Genomic DNA, 15,375 nt, shown 5'->3' with positions numbered 1-15,375 from the left:
TAACCGGCGAGACCTAAAAATTGGCGGATATGAGTCGGAGTAGTGGGGGTTTCCCACTTGCTGATAGCTTCGATCTTTGTGGGATCAAATTTGATACCTTGATCGCTCACAATATGACCCTGGAATTGGACTTCCTTCAACCAAAACTCGCACTTGGAGAATTTGGCATAAAGTTGTTCTTGTCTCAAGAGTTCAAGCACTAGTCGAAGATGTTGCTCATGTTCTTCTTCGCTTTTGGAGTAGATGAGGATATCATCTATGAAGACGATAATGAACTTATGCAGGTATGGCTTGCATACATGATTCATGAGATCCATAAACACGGCAGGTGCATTGGTTAAACCGAATGGCATCACGAGAAACTCATAATGACCATAACGGGTTCTGAACGCAGTTTTCATCACATCACTCTCCTTCACCCTCAACTAGTGATAGCCGAATCTCAAATCGATCTTAGAGTAAACGCTTGATCCTTGCAGTTGATCCAAAAGATCGTCAATTTGGGGAAGGGGATACCGATTCTTGATCGTCAACTTGTTCAGCTCAAGATAATCGATACACATGAAGAAAGATTCATCCTTCTTCTTCACAAACAAAACAGGAGCGCCCTAAGGCGAAGAACTTGGTTGGATAAATCCACGGTCTAGCAGTTCTTATAGTTGGCTCTGTAACTCTTGCATTTCAGAAGGTACGAGTCCATAAGGTGCGCGAGCTACAGGTGCAGCTTCTGGTACTAGATTAATCTGAAACTCCACTGCTCTCGATGGCGGTAATCCAGGAAATTCTTTCAGAAAGACATCGGGAAATTCGTTCACAATTCGTACATCATCCACGCTCTTCACCTTGGTTTCTAATGTTTTCACATGTGCTAAAATAGCAAGACGTCCTTTCTTCATGATCTTTTGTGCCTTCATGCAACTAATGAGGTTCAGCTTCGAGTTACATCTCCCTCCGTAAATAATCAGTGGCTCACCATCTCCGTGTGGTATGCGAATAGCTTTATCTCCACAGATAATGTCGGCCCTTACCTTAGTCAACCAGTCCATACCGACAATCACATCAAAACTTCCCAATTTGATGGGTATCAAGTCAATCTCAAAATCCACACCAGTTATGTTGATAATACCTCCTCGGCTAATTTGGTCAACTTTCTCAAGTTTTCCATTGGCTACCTCAACAAGCATATTCTCCTTTAAAGGAACTAACGACCAATTTATCTTAGAGCAAAAGTGTCTACATACATAACTCCTATCGGCACCAGTATCAAACAGGATAGAAGCTAATAGATTGTTGATAGTGAATATAACTGTAACCAAGTCGGGGTTCTCACGGGCATCTCTTGCGTTTACGTTGAAAGCTCTTCCACACGCTGGTCCGCCGTCCTTTCTCTTGTTGGGACATTCATTCCTGAAGTGGCCCTGTTGTCCACACTCATAGCACTTCCTTGGTCCAGTTGGGTTTGTCTTCATAGTTGGGGTGGTGATCTTGCAGTCTTTGCCAATATGCCCTGTCCTTTTACACTTTTTACAGACCACGTTGCAGTACCCGGTATGATTCTTGTAGCATCTCTTGCACTGCGGGAGACTAGCCTTATAGTTAGGGTTTGAGCTAGGGTTCGGGTTGGGGTTCCTCATGTCGTTGTTTCCCTTGAAACTTTCATGCCTCTTAGCTGGGTTTTAATCAAAGACCCTTTCCTTGTTGCTGTCCCACTTACGTTTCTCATTACTAGCTCCCGATTCGGATTTCCCCTTTTCTGGTTCTTTGCTGGTAATTTGGTTCATTAGGGTGTGCGTCATGCGCATAGCTTCCGGGACATCAGCTGGTTTCGAAGAGGTGACATTTCCCTGGATGGACTTGGGAAGTCCCCAAAAATATCGTTCCATTCGCTTAAATTCCGGGGTAACCATCGTTGGGGACATCAGAGCTAATTCCAGGTACCTTCGGTTATAACCATCAAGATTGGTTCCCACAACCTTCAACTCCCAAAACTCAGCTTCCATTTTCTGAATCTCTGTTCTGGGGCAGTACTCCTCGATCATAGCCCCTTAAATTCCTCCCACGGTGTAGCATAGGCCTCGTCAATTCCCTTAGCCTGAGCAAGTGTGTTCCACCAGGTTAAAGCGCTGTCCGACAGTGTACAGGAGGCATACTTAGTTTTGTTCATTTCTGAGCAGTTACTCACACGGAACACAGCTTCCAATTTCTCAAACCATCTCGTCAGTACAACTGGCCCCTCAGTACTACTGAAATTGTGGGGCTTGCAGCTTTGAAATTCCTTATAGGTACACCCGTTATGATTGTTCTGGTTAACGGGTGGAGCTTGGGGGTTGACATTCGCAATTGCTTCAGCTACTCGAGCAGTTATCATTTCCTCAATCTGTACCGCTGTGGGCATTTCCCATGAAACTCTTCCGTTTGCCATTGTTCTTCTGAACAAAAGTTTTGACTTAAGTCAAAATCCAGCATTCAATAAATAATAATATAGTATATGGTAACCAACATGGAATCAACACAACACATGCTAATTAAGTAATTCAACTAGATACAGATACCACAAAATCATCATATAGTAACGTAATTAGAACACCGTATAGAAATTAAACAACACTAGGTTTAATTCATTAATAAGAAAGTTGCATACATCCGCATAAGGTTTGTACAATACATGAGTAAAACATGGAACTACAAACGGAATTACATAATGAAATCTAATACAATAGCCCTATGGTGACGGTGGGTAAAGGATGTCCATTATGTGGGACACCTGGTCCTCGAGCTCAGTTACCCGAGCATGGAGGATATGCACTTCCCTCATCAGTTCTTCGATGACGGGGGATGCTGGTGGGGCAGGCGGGGCAAATGATGCTGGTGGAGCTAGTGGTGCAGACGGTCCAGCACCAGAAGTAGACGGTGTGTAACGGGAAGCGTTACGTACGAATGGATCGGCAGGGTAAGGCACAACCCAATTACGGGCGATAACCCTAACCAACTGTCCGCGTGCGTCCAAGAACGGTCTACCTCCGTTAACCCCTTGAATAACAGTACCATCAAAACGATACCGCTTCTTCGGCGAGGTAGAGGGCGGCTGCACGGGCGCCTCCTCAGGGTCCTCGTCGGAATCCTCGTCGGAATCCTCGTCGCTGGAGTCGTCGGATGATGAATCGTCTGAATCATCTGAAGGTGGATATGCCTAACCGGTAGTCATAAGTCGGTATCTGCCAGGCGGGATCAGCACGACACGTCCATCAGGAAATCATCTAGCCCAATTGAAATGACCCGACCCAATCTATAGGGACGAATACAATGACATATGATTACATTGTGAGGCATTTGACCTCTATATGATACGTTTTATAAACATTGCATTCTTTTGAAAAGATATACCATAAATGAATATTTAAAATTCAATGTTTTCGACATCTGATAATTTCTACATATAGACAATCACCGTAAATAACAGTTTACAAGAATACTTCCGTTGACAATGCAGTCAAAATAAATACACGGTGATGATTTTGTGAATGCAATGCTTCCTCGAATAAAACATGTATGACTCCATGCACATGGTTTCTCTAACATATATTCAAACAGCGGAAGACTTCTAGGAACCTGAGAATAAACATGCTTTAAACGTCAACATAAAGTTGGTGAGATATAGGTTTAATGCAAGCAGCGTTATAAATATAGACCACAAGATTTCATATACATAAACGTTTTAATAAAAATATTCTAAGTGGTTGAGCACTTGATAACCATACTTAACATTTAATCAACGTCGCATATTCCCTTTATTATGAAATCTTACTACACCGTACCAAGTGTAGTTACCGAAACGAAGTACTGTGCAACCGTTGAATACTGGTCGTCCAGTCCGGTTGGGGTTGTCAGGCCCGATAGATCTATCAACAGGATTCGCGTTTACAATACCACATGTAAATAGTAGTTACCAAGCTACAGGGAAGTATGCCAGTGGTACAACTCAACGTAGAATATATTTTTTTATCACTTGTGTCCATAACGTAAATCATAAAATGCATGTATTCTCATCCCGAAATATTTAGAGTTTAAAAGTGGGACTATATACTCACTTTTGCCTTGAAGGTATTTAACTCGACTTGGTCTCCGATAGATATCACGAACCTAACCATATATATATAATATATCAACATATCAACATATTTTCTTTTCAAGTAATCGTTACATATATATATATATATATATATATATATATATATATATATATATATATATATACACACTTATAATACTTTTAATATTTTCTTAGTCCGTAGTTAGCAGTCCGATGTTAGTGGTCCACAATTAGTTGGTCAATAAAATAAATAAAGACCCCATCGTATTCGTATTGATCAGAATTAATCTCGACCCATGGTACCATGTTGTCAAATGACGTGTTGCGTACATAAAGTACCGTGTTGTCAAATGACGTGTTGCGTACAATCATGAGGTCTTATGATTAATCTTCTCGTGTTGTTTACGGGTGGTCCTGAAATATATAAAATCAAATCATAAGTAATTATATATAAAATATCATATTAATTAGAAAAGATATGATTAATTTACTTTATCTCCAAATATTTTCGTAGCCAAACTAGCTTCGGATACCCAATCTTGTTTTAGTCGTAGTTTCTTCATTACAACTCCGTTTTTGTTGGTTCAACTTGCCACTTCCTTGGATCGAGTCAAATTTTAAGAATCTGAACTGAAAATACCTTAGTTTGTATTCGAAATCACAGGTTATTGGTCAAACTTTGGTAAAACTTATGAAAGTGATCATTTTCCATCATAAAAATAACATTTAATGATCATTTTTCTAAAAATACTTACACTTTGAGTTAAATCATGAAATTTTTATGTGTTAACATATTCATAAGAAATATCATTTTTCCAGAACATGAACTTCCAATTCAAAGTTTAAGATGGTTTTTAATTATCCAACCCAAAACAGCCCCCGGTTGCACTCCGACGACGTAGATTCAGTTTTTAAGGTATTCTTTGTAAAATAAAGTTATATCTTGTTAAGTTAGCATATCATTATGATATATTACAGGTCTTGAAGTGTTTTAAAAGTTAAGTTAGAAGGATCTATTTAGTTTGCAAACAAGTTTGAAATCATTCAAACTATGTTCTTGTTGTTAAAATTTTACAACATAAAATAAGATAGCTATATAATTATGAATCGAACAAGATTATGAACAAGGTTACTACCCAAGTTACTTGGACAAAGTTACTATAAGAGATAAGAAAAAATCTTGGAATCAAAGAGTGGTGGAGTTAGATCAAAAGGTTGGAAGTATACTTCTTCAAATGGGTGGTTATTTTGATATGTTCTTGAAAGAGTTTTCTTATGGTGTTTAAGGCTTGTAATTGAAGCTAAATGATGGGAAAAATGCTTGGAGATGATCAAGTATGAAGTTAGGAGTATTTTGAGAGAGAAATGAGGGTGTAGGTATGAGAAAATGGAGTGAAGAAATGGTGTTCATTCATAAAAACGTTTTTAGTTTATAAAGAAAGAAAAGGATTCCTAATTTTGTTTTCTTACTAATAATTCATGCTACTTGACAAATCCTAGTTACCTCATATCTAGGGCAGTAATAATGTTGATTAGGATGTTGATTTGATGTGTATATACCAATAGTAAATACATATAGAAGCTGGGTATGATACGGGTACATATACCCTAGATATACGTATAGAAATCTTGAGGAAACGGAATGAGAATTCAAATATAGCTATCTTTTGTGAATATACTTATATTGTTTTATGTATTTAAGTCTTTAAAAAGTGATTAAATACATTATATATACGATACATGTATAAGCATTATAGGTTATAAGTATATATATCAAAGAATGTTACGTATAGTTAACGTTTTGAAAACTTAAGTTAGTAGTTTCAAAATATACTTATAACTCATTGTCATTAGTACACAATGAGATGTTAAACCATCCTTAGATCATGTTAAATATATATAAATACATATATATACACAAACGTATAATTATCGTATGTTATATAGTTCGTGATATCATCGGTCAAATTGGACGGTCAAACGTTGTGTAAAACTCTTTTCAAAAACACAAGTCTCAACAATTTGAATTGCTTATCATGTTGGTAAGGTTTAATTTATGTAAATATTAATCTCATAAGTATAAAACTATTGGAAAAATCTGGGTCGTTACAGTACCTACCCGTTAAATAAATTTCGTCCCGAAATTTGAATGGGATGGTCATGGCTGACAATAAGTATGTTTTCATGATGTATACGAGTTGGAAATTAGAGTTTTATTATCATCAAGTAATATTGATAAAGCAATTTGATTTTTGTGAAGAGTACGAGTGAGGCTATCACCAAAGGGTGAAATGAGTAGGTATAGATTCGTCATATCTTTTGACATAGATAGGATTGATTTCCAAGTTCAAGAGATTTGGAGTAAAATCTTCATAATGAGATTTGATTCTTCGATAATCAAGGAAATTAGAATCCGCTTTAAATGCGATCATCTATTTTGATTGCTCTGTCGGATCTTTTACTATAAATCCACCTCCCTTCATTTCCTTACAACTCATACCTTCTATTCTTCCTCCCTCAATTCATACTTTAAAACATTTATCAGTATGCTTCATCCAGTACTGATCCTGGATATACTCTTAACTTTCATCTCTGTCATTCTTCTTTTTCATCTACCTCCGGAGGATTTTATTTATTTCTATTATTACCTTGGGGTTATAGTATTGTTAATTCTCCCGTGCCTTTACGTTGCAATACGTATTGATATTTAAGGTTTGTAATTTATTTGTTGTTGTCGAGCTTTATATTTTCTTTTATATTCAACAGTTCCATACTTCTGTTTCCACTTCCCGACTTCGAGTCAAGCGAATAATGGTCCGGAATTCGTAGGTATGGATTTTGAAATAAACATAGTTAATCTTCTAAGAAGGAAATAGTAATTGCACGATCTTGATTTGGTAAGTTACCAGAATGTCCGAAAAGATAGAATTATCAAGGAGATATGTTCTTAATATGTTTGGAGATTGGGTAGAATGTAAGAGTTGTGTAATATGGCACATGATGACGTTATGATCTGTGAATCATTATGTTCCATTTAGAAACTCAGCATGAATTACTGTAATATAATCACGTTGATCAAGTGTCATTATATTATACTAATTCATGCTTCAGTTTCCAACACTACTTCAAAACATTCATATTTTAAACTCGAATTTTTCAGAATTTAGAAACTAACACAAGTTCTTTTATGTTGTAACGCAAATATTGTGAAGAGGTAAATGATTTTTGATGAGGATAGTTGGGAATATATCTTTAGGAATATCGGAGATATTTATAATGAAAAATACGATGATATCTTAGAATATCTAAGAACATGGAATGACGCGGAAAATCTGTCTGTGAAGGTTTAGAATAAGTAGTAAGGTTCTTACTAACGGTTTCAACAGACACTGAATCATTTGAATCCTTTGAAGGTAGATTTCATCATTGTGATTTGTCCACGACCTCCTTTATACTTTGCTCAATCCGTTTTCCAGTACCAAATTTTTGGTTCGAGCTTTTGCAATCTATTATTCTTTATTGTCAAACTTCTGATCGTAATTGTTGTCTACTGTCTTTACCACTTTATCAGTCTTTTCCAAAACTTAATAGCAATAATTCGTAGACTGGAGCATTTTTCAGAAACTTCACATTTGAAATATGTAATTCTTGTGGATAGACGTTGTATATATATATAACTACCGAAATAGAAATGCTGCGAGATTTCAAAATACCAATTGTTGATTCTACCAAAGGGGTAACGAGTTGCTAGTACATCTGCTGATAATATCGTGGAATATAAAAGGTTCCCTGGTAACAAAAGGGTAATCGTATGTATTACAGGTTATAATAAGGCTACTTCGAATGGAACGTCGAGGTTGACTTGCTGAAACTGTGACAAAATTTGCTATTTTGAAAAGGAATCGCAAAGTTATTTTTGCTAATAAATGCTAAAAGATTTAACGCGGATACGTGTTAAATTATGTCCTTGGTTTCGAGAGCTTTTCAGAAGCAAGACTGCGGGTAATGTGTGGTTGGATCATCATCTCGATTGTCCATTATTTGAAGTGTCTTCAGGAATTTCAAAGGGTTTGATCATAGATTGTAATTGTTAATATACATATGATGTTTTAGGACTTTGAATGATACAAATATTTTTATGGGTTCCAAGAATTGAATGATGTTCTAGCATAGTTTTGAAGTCAAAGTATAGTTTTGAAAGATGTAAGAGTCCTAAGAGTGATGTCTTCTGTTAAGTCTTGACTTGAATTTCGTTTTGTCGTAATCAAATTTGGATGAGAATGGTTGTTTTGATTTCTATGAAAGAATGTATATTATTGTGAAGGTAGTGAGTATAGTTGATGATTGTTGAATCAGAGTCGAAGAATATAATCATATTAATTGTGAATTTATATATCTCTCGGGTATTACCTACCCGTTAAAAAAAATTTCACAAGTAATGTTTTGTACTATAGAATTTTATTACAATCTTTATGAAAATATATGTACATATATATCTTCTTCAGATGTAATCATGAATTTAATAAGTCAATATAATATTAGACTCATTTGATTTTCGGTTTGAGCTAGAATAAGTAATCTCTAAAACGATTAGGAACCACATATTCTTCACAGAATATTAATGAAGTTATGGATCAATACTTCATTATTTATTCTTATATATATTTCCTTAGTGAATCATGCTGATACTCATTGAACTCTTGCTAACTTCGCAAGATATGAATGTTGTTTCCCAGTAAGCTTCGAGTACATTGAAGATGAAAGTGTAAAATCAAACATATTATTGAATAATACACTTGGTTTATTATAAAACGAAATTCATTGAATTGAAACAGGGATTGTAGTTAACGATGATTAAGTTGCTGACGAAGGACGTACATCATTGCATATTTGTAGTATGAATTTAAACGAGTAGTATCTACCCTTTTTCAATTCATACTTAATAGCTTAGTACGAAAAGATTTATTTTGGTTTCCGAATTCATATATATAAAATATTTATATAAATTCTTCAGATGAATGAGTTAATACTTCATAACTCGTTGATGCAATATACGCGTTATTGATGATGTCCATGGTGATTTTTGAACTGGTGGAGAGTGTGATGTTAAAGTTGCTGACGATTCTAACGATGTTGACAGCACTGACTGTGTTGGTGAGGCTAAGGGTACTGCTGATGCTGTTGGTAAAACAAGTCTAGCTTGTACCTTACGCATCATTCTTGTCAGGGTTTCTACTCTTCCTTTTATCATTTCTGTCCACTCATCTGATTTATGGTTAAGGCAGAAATAGGTAATCTCTATGTCTTTAGAGATTACATAATCACCATAGAATGTTTCTTCGATGAAGTTATGAATCAATACTTCATCGTTTGTTGTTGTTGGTACTTCTTGGTATCTATGGTGCGTGTGACGTTGATATCCGAGGTACGGATGGTGATATTGAGGCGTGCGATGCGGATGTGATTGTTGGTGGTGGTAATGATCCTGTTGATGTTGATGATGGTGATAACGTTGATGCTGGTGATGCTGCTGGTGCTTATGGTATTGAGGCTTGCGATGTTGATGTTATTGACGGTACTGGTTATGCTGCTGATGCTGCTGATGGTGTTTGTAACCTTCGTACCGTATTCTCCAAAGCCACTACCCGAGTGCGAAGCTCTTTGACTTCTTCTATTACACCGGGGTGATTGTCGGTTCGGACGAGCGTATAAATAAAATCTAGAATTTGATGTAGTATATAATCTTGACGAGATACTCTGGAAATGAGAGAGAAAATGGTTTCTCGAACAGGTTCGCCGGTAAGTGCTTCAGGTTCATCGTCAAGAGGGCAATTTGGTGGATGGAAGGGATCACCTTCTTCTTGTCTCCAATGATTGAGGAGGCTACGAACCCATCCCTAATCCGTCCAAAATAGATGATGACTGATTGGTTGATCCATTCCGGTCACACTGCTTTCAGAGCTTGAGTGGTATTCCATATCGGAATCCGAGGGACTTCAACTAGTGACGAGTTCCATTTCGTATGATTGAATAAAGGATTTTTCGATATGAAATGATTTTCTGGCTATCGGGTGGTATTCTAATTATATAGAATATTCACATATATAGAACAAAAGATCTCATAGATTACGGAGGGATTTACGGAATTTGTCAGACAAAGTTTACAGTAACAAATACGCGTAGATATGAATTAGCAAATACGCTAAGATATGAATTTTGTCTATAAACGATTCATGCAATGAATGCAGTAAGACGTGTTTGGACTTAAGATGATAAGCAGGTAATTTCCTACAGATGATAAGTAGATGATTTTCGACACAAAATGATAAGCAAAATTTTGACAGGCAGACACGGTCGAAGTCCAGACTCACTAATGCAACCTAACGACTTATCAGTTAGACACACTAATGCAGACCTGGTTCGCTAAGACCACCGCTCTGATACCACATGAAATGACCCGACCCAATCCATAGGGACGAATACAATGACATATGATTACATTGTGAGGCATTTGACCTCTATATGATACGTTTTATAAACATTGCATTCTTTTGAAAAGATATACCATAAATGAATATTTAAAATTCAATGTTTTCGACATCTGATAATTTCTACATATAGACAATCACCGTAAATAACAGTTTACAAGAATACTTCCGTTGACAATGCAGTCAAAATAAATACACGGTGATGATTTTGTGAATGCAATGCTTCCTCGAATAAAACATGTATGACTCCATGCACATGGTTTCTCTAACATATATTCAAACAGCGGAAGACTTCTAGGAACCTGAGAATAAACATGCTTTAAACGTCAACATAAAGTTGGTGAGATATAGGTTTAATGCTAGCAGCGTTATAAATATAGACCACAAGATTTCATATACATAAACGTTTTAATAAAAATATTCTAAGTGGTTGAGCACTTGATAACCATACTTAACATTTAATCAACGTCGCATATTCCCTTTATTATGAAATCTTACTACACCGTACCAAGTGTAGTCACCGAAACGAAGTACTGTGCAACCGTTGAATACTGGTCGTCCAGTCCGGTTGGGGTTGTCAGGCCCGATAGATCTATCAACAGGATTCGCGTTTACAATACCACATGTAAATAGTAGTTACCAAGCTACAGGGAAGTATGCCAGTGGTACAACTCAACGTAGAATATATTTTTTATCACTTGTGTCCATAACGTAAATCATAAAATGCATGTATTCTCATCCCGAAATATTTAGAGTTTAAAAGTGGGACTATATACTCACTTTTGCCTTGAAGGTATTTAACTCGACTTGGTCTCCGATAGATATCACGAACCTAACCATATATATATAATATATCAACATATTTTCTTTTCAAGTAATCGTTACATATATATATATATATATATATATATATATATATATATATATATATATATATATATATATATATATATATATATATATATATATATATATATATATACTTATAATACTTTTAATATTTTCTTAGTCCGTAGTTAGCAGTCCGATGTTAGTGGTCCATAATTAGTTGCTCAATAAAATAAATAAAGACCCCATCGTATTCGTATTGATCAGAATTAATCTCGACCCATGGTACCATGTTGTCAAATGACGTGTTGCGTACATAAAGTACCGTGTTGTCAAATGACGTGTTGCGTACAATCATGAGGTCTTATGATTAATCTTCTCGTGTTGTTTACGGGTGGTCCTGAAATATATAAAATCAAATCATAAGTAATTATATATAAAATATCATATTAATTAGAAAAGATATGATTAATTTACTTTATCTCCAAATATTTTCGTAGCCAAACTAGCTTCGGATACCCAATCTTGTTTTAGTCGTAGTTTCTTCATTACAACTCCGTTTTTGTTGGTTCAACTTGCCACTTCCTTGGATCGAGTCAAATTTTAAGAATCTGAACTGAAAATACCTTAGTTTGTATTCGAAATCACAGGTTATAGGTCAAACTTTGGTAAAACTTATGAAAGTGATCATTTTCCATCATAAAAATAACATTTAATGATCATTTTTCTAAAAATACTTACACTTTGAGTTAAATCATGAAATTTTTATGTGTTAACATATTCATAAGAAATATCATTTTTCCAGAACATGAACTTCCAATTCAAAGTTTAAGATGGTTTTTAATTATCCAACCCAAAACAGCCCCCGGTTGCACTCCGACGACGTAGATTCAGTTTTTAAGGTGTTCTTTGTAAAATCAAGTTATATCTTGTTAAGTTAGCATATCATTATGATATATTACAGGTCTTGAAGTGTTTTAAAAGTTAAGTTAGAAGGATCTATTTAGTTTGCAAACAAGTTTGAAATCATTCAAACTATGTTCTTGTTGTTAAAATTTTACAACATAAAATAAGATAGCTATATAATTATGAATCGAACAAGATTATGAACAAGGTTACTACCTCAAGTTACTTGGACAAAGTTACTGTAAGAGATAAGAAAAAATCTTGGAATCAAAGAGTGGTGGAGTTAGATCAAAAGGTTGGAAGTATACTTCTTCAAATGGGTGGTTATTTTGATATGTTCTTGAAAGAGTTTTCTTATGGTGTTTAAGGCTTGTAATTGAAGCTAAATGATGGGAAAAATGCTTGGAGATGATCAAGTATGAAGTTAGGAGTATTTTGAGAGAGAAATGAGGGTGTAGGTATGAGAAAATGGAGTGAAGAAATGGTGTTCATTCATAAAAACGTTTTTAGTTTATAAAGAAAGAAAAGGATTCCTAATTTTGTTTTCTTACTAATAATTCATGCTACTTGACAAATCCTAGTTACCTCATATCTAGGGCAGTAATAATGTTGATTAGGATGTTGATTTGATGTGTATATACCAATAGTAAATACATATAGAAGCTGGGTATGATACGGGTACATATACCCTAGATATACGTATAGAAATCTTGAGGAAACGGAATGAGAATTCAAATATAGCTATCTTTTGTGAATATACTTATATTGTTTTATGTATTTAAGTCTTTAAAAAGTGATTAAATACATTATATATACGATACATGTATAAGCATTATAGGTTATAAGTATATATATCAAAGAATATTACGTATAGTTATCGTTTTGAAAACTTAAGTTAGTAGTTTCAAAATATACTTATAACTCATTGTCATTAGTACACAATGAGATGTTAAACCATCCTTAGATCATGTTAAATATATATAAATACATATATATACACAAACGTATAATTATCGTATGTTATATAGTTCGTGATATCATCGGTCAAATTGGACGGTCAAACGTTGTGTAAAACTCTTTTCAAAAACACAAGTCTCAACAATTTGAATTGCTTATCATGTTGGTAAGGTTTAATTTATGTAAATATTAATCTCATAAGTATAAAACTATTGGAAAAATCTGGGTCGTTACACCAATGTCCATGCTCATTACGGAAAGGACCGTCCCCATTTTCCCAGGAATCACAGCACCACCGAAATGGTGTTGTGGCTCCGGGAGTCCTGGGCTAGGTGGAGCTGGAATCTCCTCTGGGTCCTCGTCTCCGTCGGAGATGATCATCAGGTCAGGTGCGTGGCTACTGTCCCCAGAGGATGAATCGCCAGAGTCATTGGAGGGTAGCGATGACGGGATCTGTGAGTCGGCAGCAGTAGCAGGCGAGGTGGCAGATGAATCTGAGTCACTCTCCAAGTCAATGATGATGGGATATCCAACATCTGAACAAGAAAAAATAACTTTTTCCATGTCAGTAAGTCATATAGCAAGCACGTATTAGGCAAAGTAACTACGACAATCTAGATCATTGATCATCTATAGTAATAAATAGCATGGCAATAATAACAAATCCTGTAGAAGTATCATGCAATCGAAAGCAGATAGTAGCATGCAGTAGTGAAAACAAGTTACAGTATACGACATATAGCAGTAAAAGTAAGCAGCAGCATGCAGCAAGTTCCGCAGAAACAAGTAAACTAGCAAGTTATAGATTAGTCCTATTAGTAAATCCTACTCGGTCCGGTCTAGACTCACTAATGCAACCTAATTCCCTACAACAAATGCTCTGATACCAAATGTGATGCCCCGTACAAAATTAACGTGTACGGATCATCAACAACAGGATCATTACAAGGTCAAACACTATATGCTGTTTTAAAATAAGTTTGCATTCATAAGAAAGGGTGACGTCATAACCAATGTCATAAGTTTTACAAACGATAGTAGGCTTCTATGAATAGAAGTAATTAACATAAGTACGAGACCCAATGGTCATTACAAATTCATTGTTTCAAAAGTAACATAGTTGTGAATGCAAGGTAAACTTTTCATGCAGAGACATCTCTAACAAAAGCAGCGGGAGTCTACACAGCAAGACTACTACAGCGGAAGCAACAAACCTCTAAGCACCTGAGAAAACATGCTTAAAAATGTCAACACGAATGTTGGTGAGCTATAGTTTAAATGTAACAGTAATGTAAGGTAGGCCACGAGATTTCGGTATTTCAAAACAGTATGAAAAGTATATGTTCAACCGTGGGCACTTGGTAAGTAACTTAACGTAATATCACCCCCTAAAAGTACATATGGCGAGTGCGTAGGTTTACGAAGTATTAACCACCCATTAAATGCTAGCGCGACTAGCCTGAGTGGGGATGTCAAACCCTATGGATCCATATCTAATATTCGCGTTCACCGGTTCAAAAACCAATGATTAAACGTTACCGAGCTAAGGGAAAAGTTTATGCCGTTATATAACCCACACATATATAAAGTTTAAATACTCGTGCCTAGTATGTAAAACGTAAAAAGTGCATGTATTCTCAGTTTCCAAAATAGTTAAAGTAAAAGGGATGCTATAACTCACAGTGAAAAGTAGTAAAGTCTGTACGAGATAAGTAAGCAAGTAGTTGGTCCGAAAGGTCCTCAACCTAAGTCAAAAGTTACTAAGTCAGTAAATCATTCCCAAAGGTTTAAAAGTATGTAAATTAGGTCTTAAGTATCATCATCATTCATCAACATAAGTAAAAAGTAAAGTAAGTTTTCAATCAAGAATAGACATCGAAACAAAGGCTGATTTCGTTCAGCTGCTACGACCTCTATACAAATCGAAAAGATGATCAGTCAGTGGCTATGGCTCCGTATGTGAGTCCTCCAACCACTGACCAATTTTCAGAACCAAAATCGTTTTCATTTGACTGTGGTGACGGTTTAAGTGCGAGTAGGTCAGAAATTTCAGCACAACGTTATAAGGGCGTAGTGACTTTCGGAAGGCTATAAATCCTAAACCGT

This window comes from Rutidosis leptorrhynchoides, chromosome 4, assembly GCF_046630445.1.
Source record: "Rutidosis leptorrhynchoides isolate AG116_Rl617_1_P2 chromosome 4, CSIRO_AGI_Rlap_v1, whole genome shotgun sequence".
Classification (NCBI taxonomy): domain Eukaryota; kingdom Viridiplantae; phylum Streptophyta; class Magnoliopsida; order Asterales; family Asteraceae; genus Rutidosis; species Rutidosis leptorrhynchoides.
The sequence above is the reverse complement of the archived record's forward strand: the minus strand, read 5'-3'. Positions refer to the sequence as shown.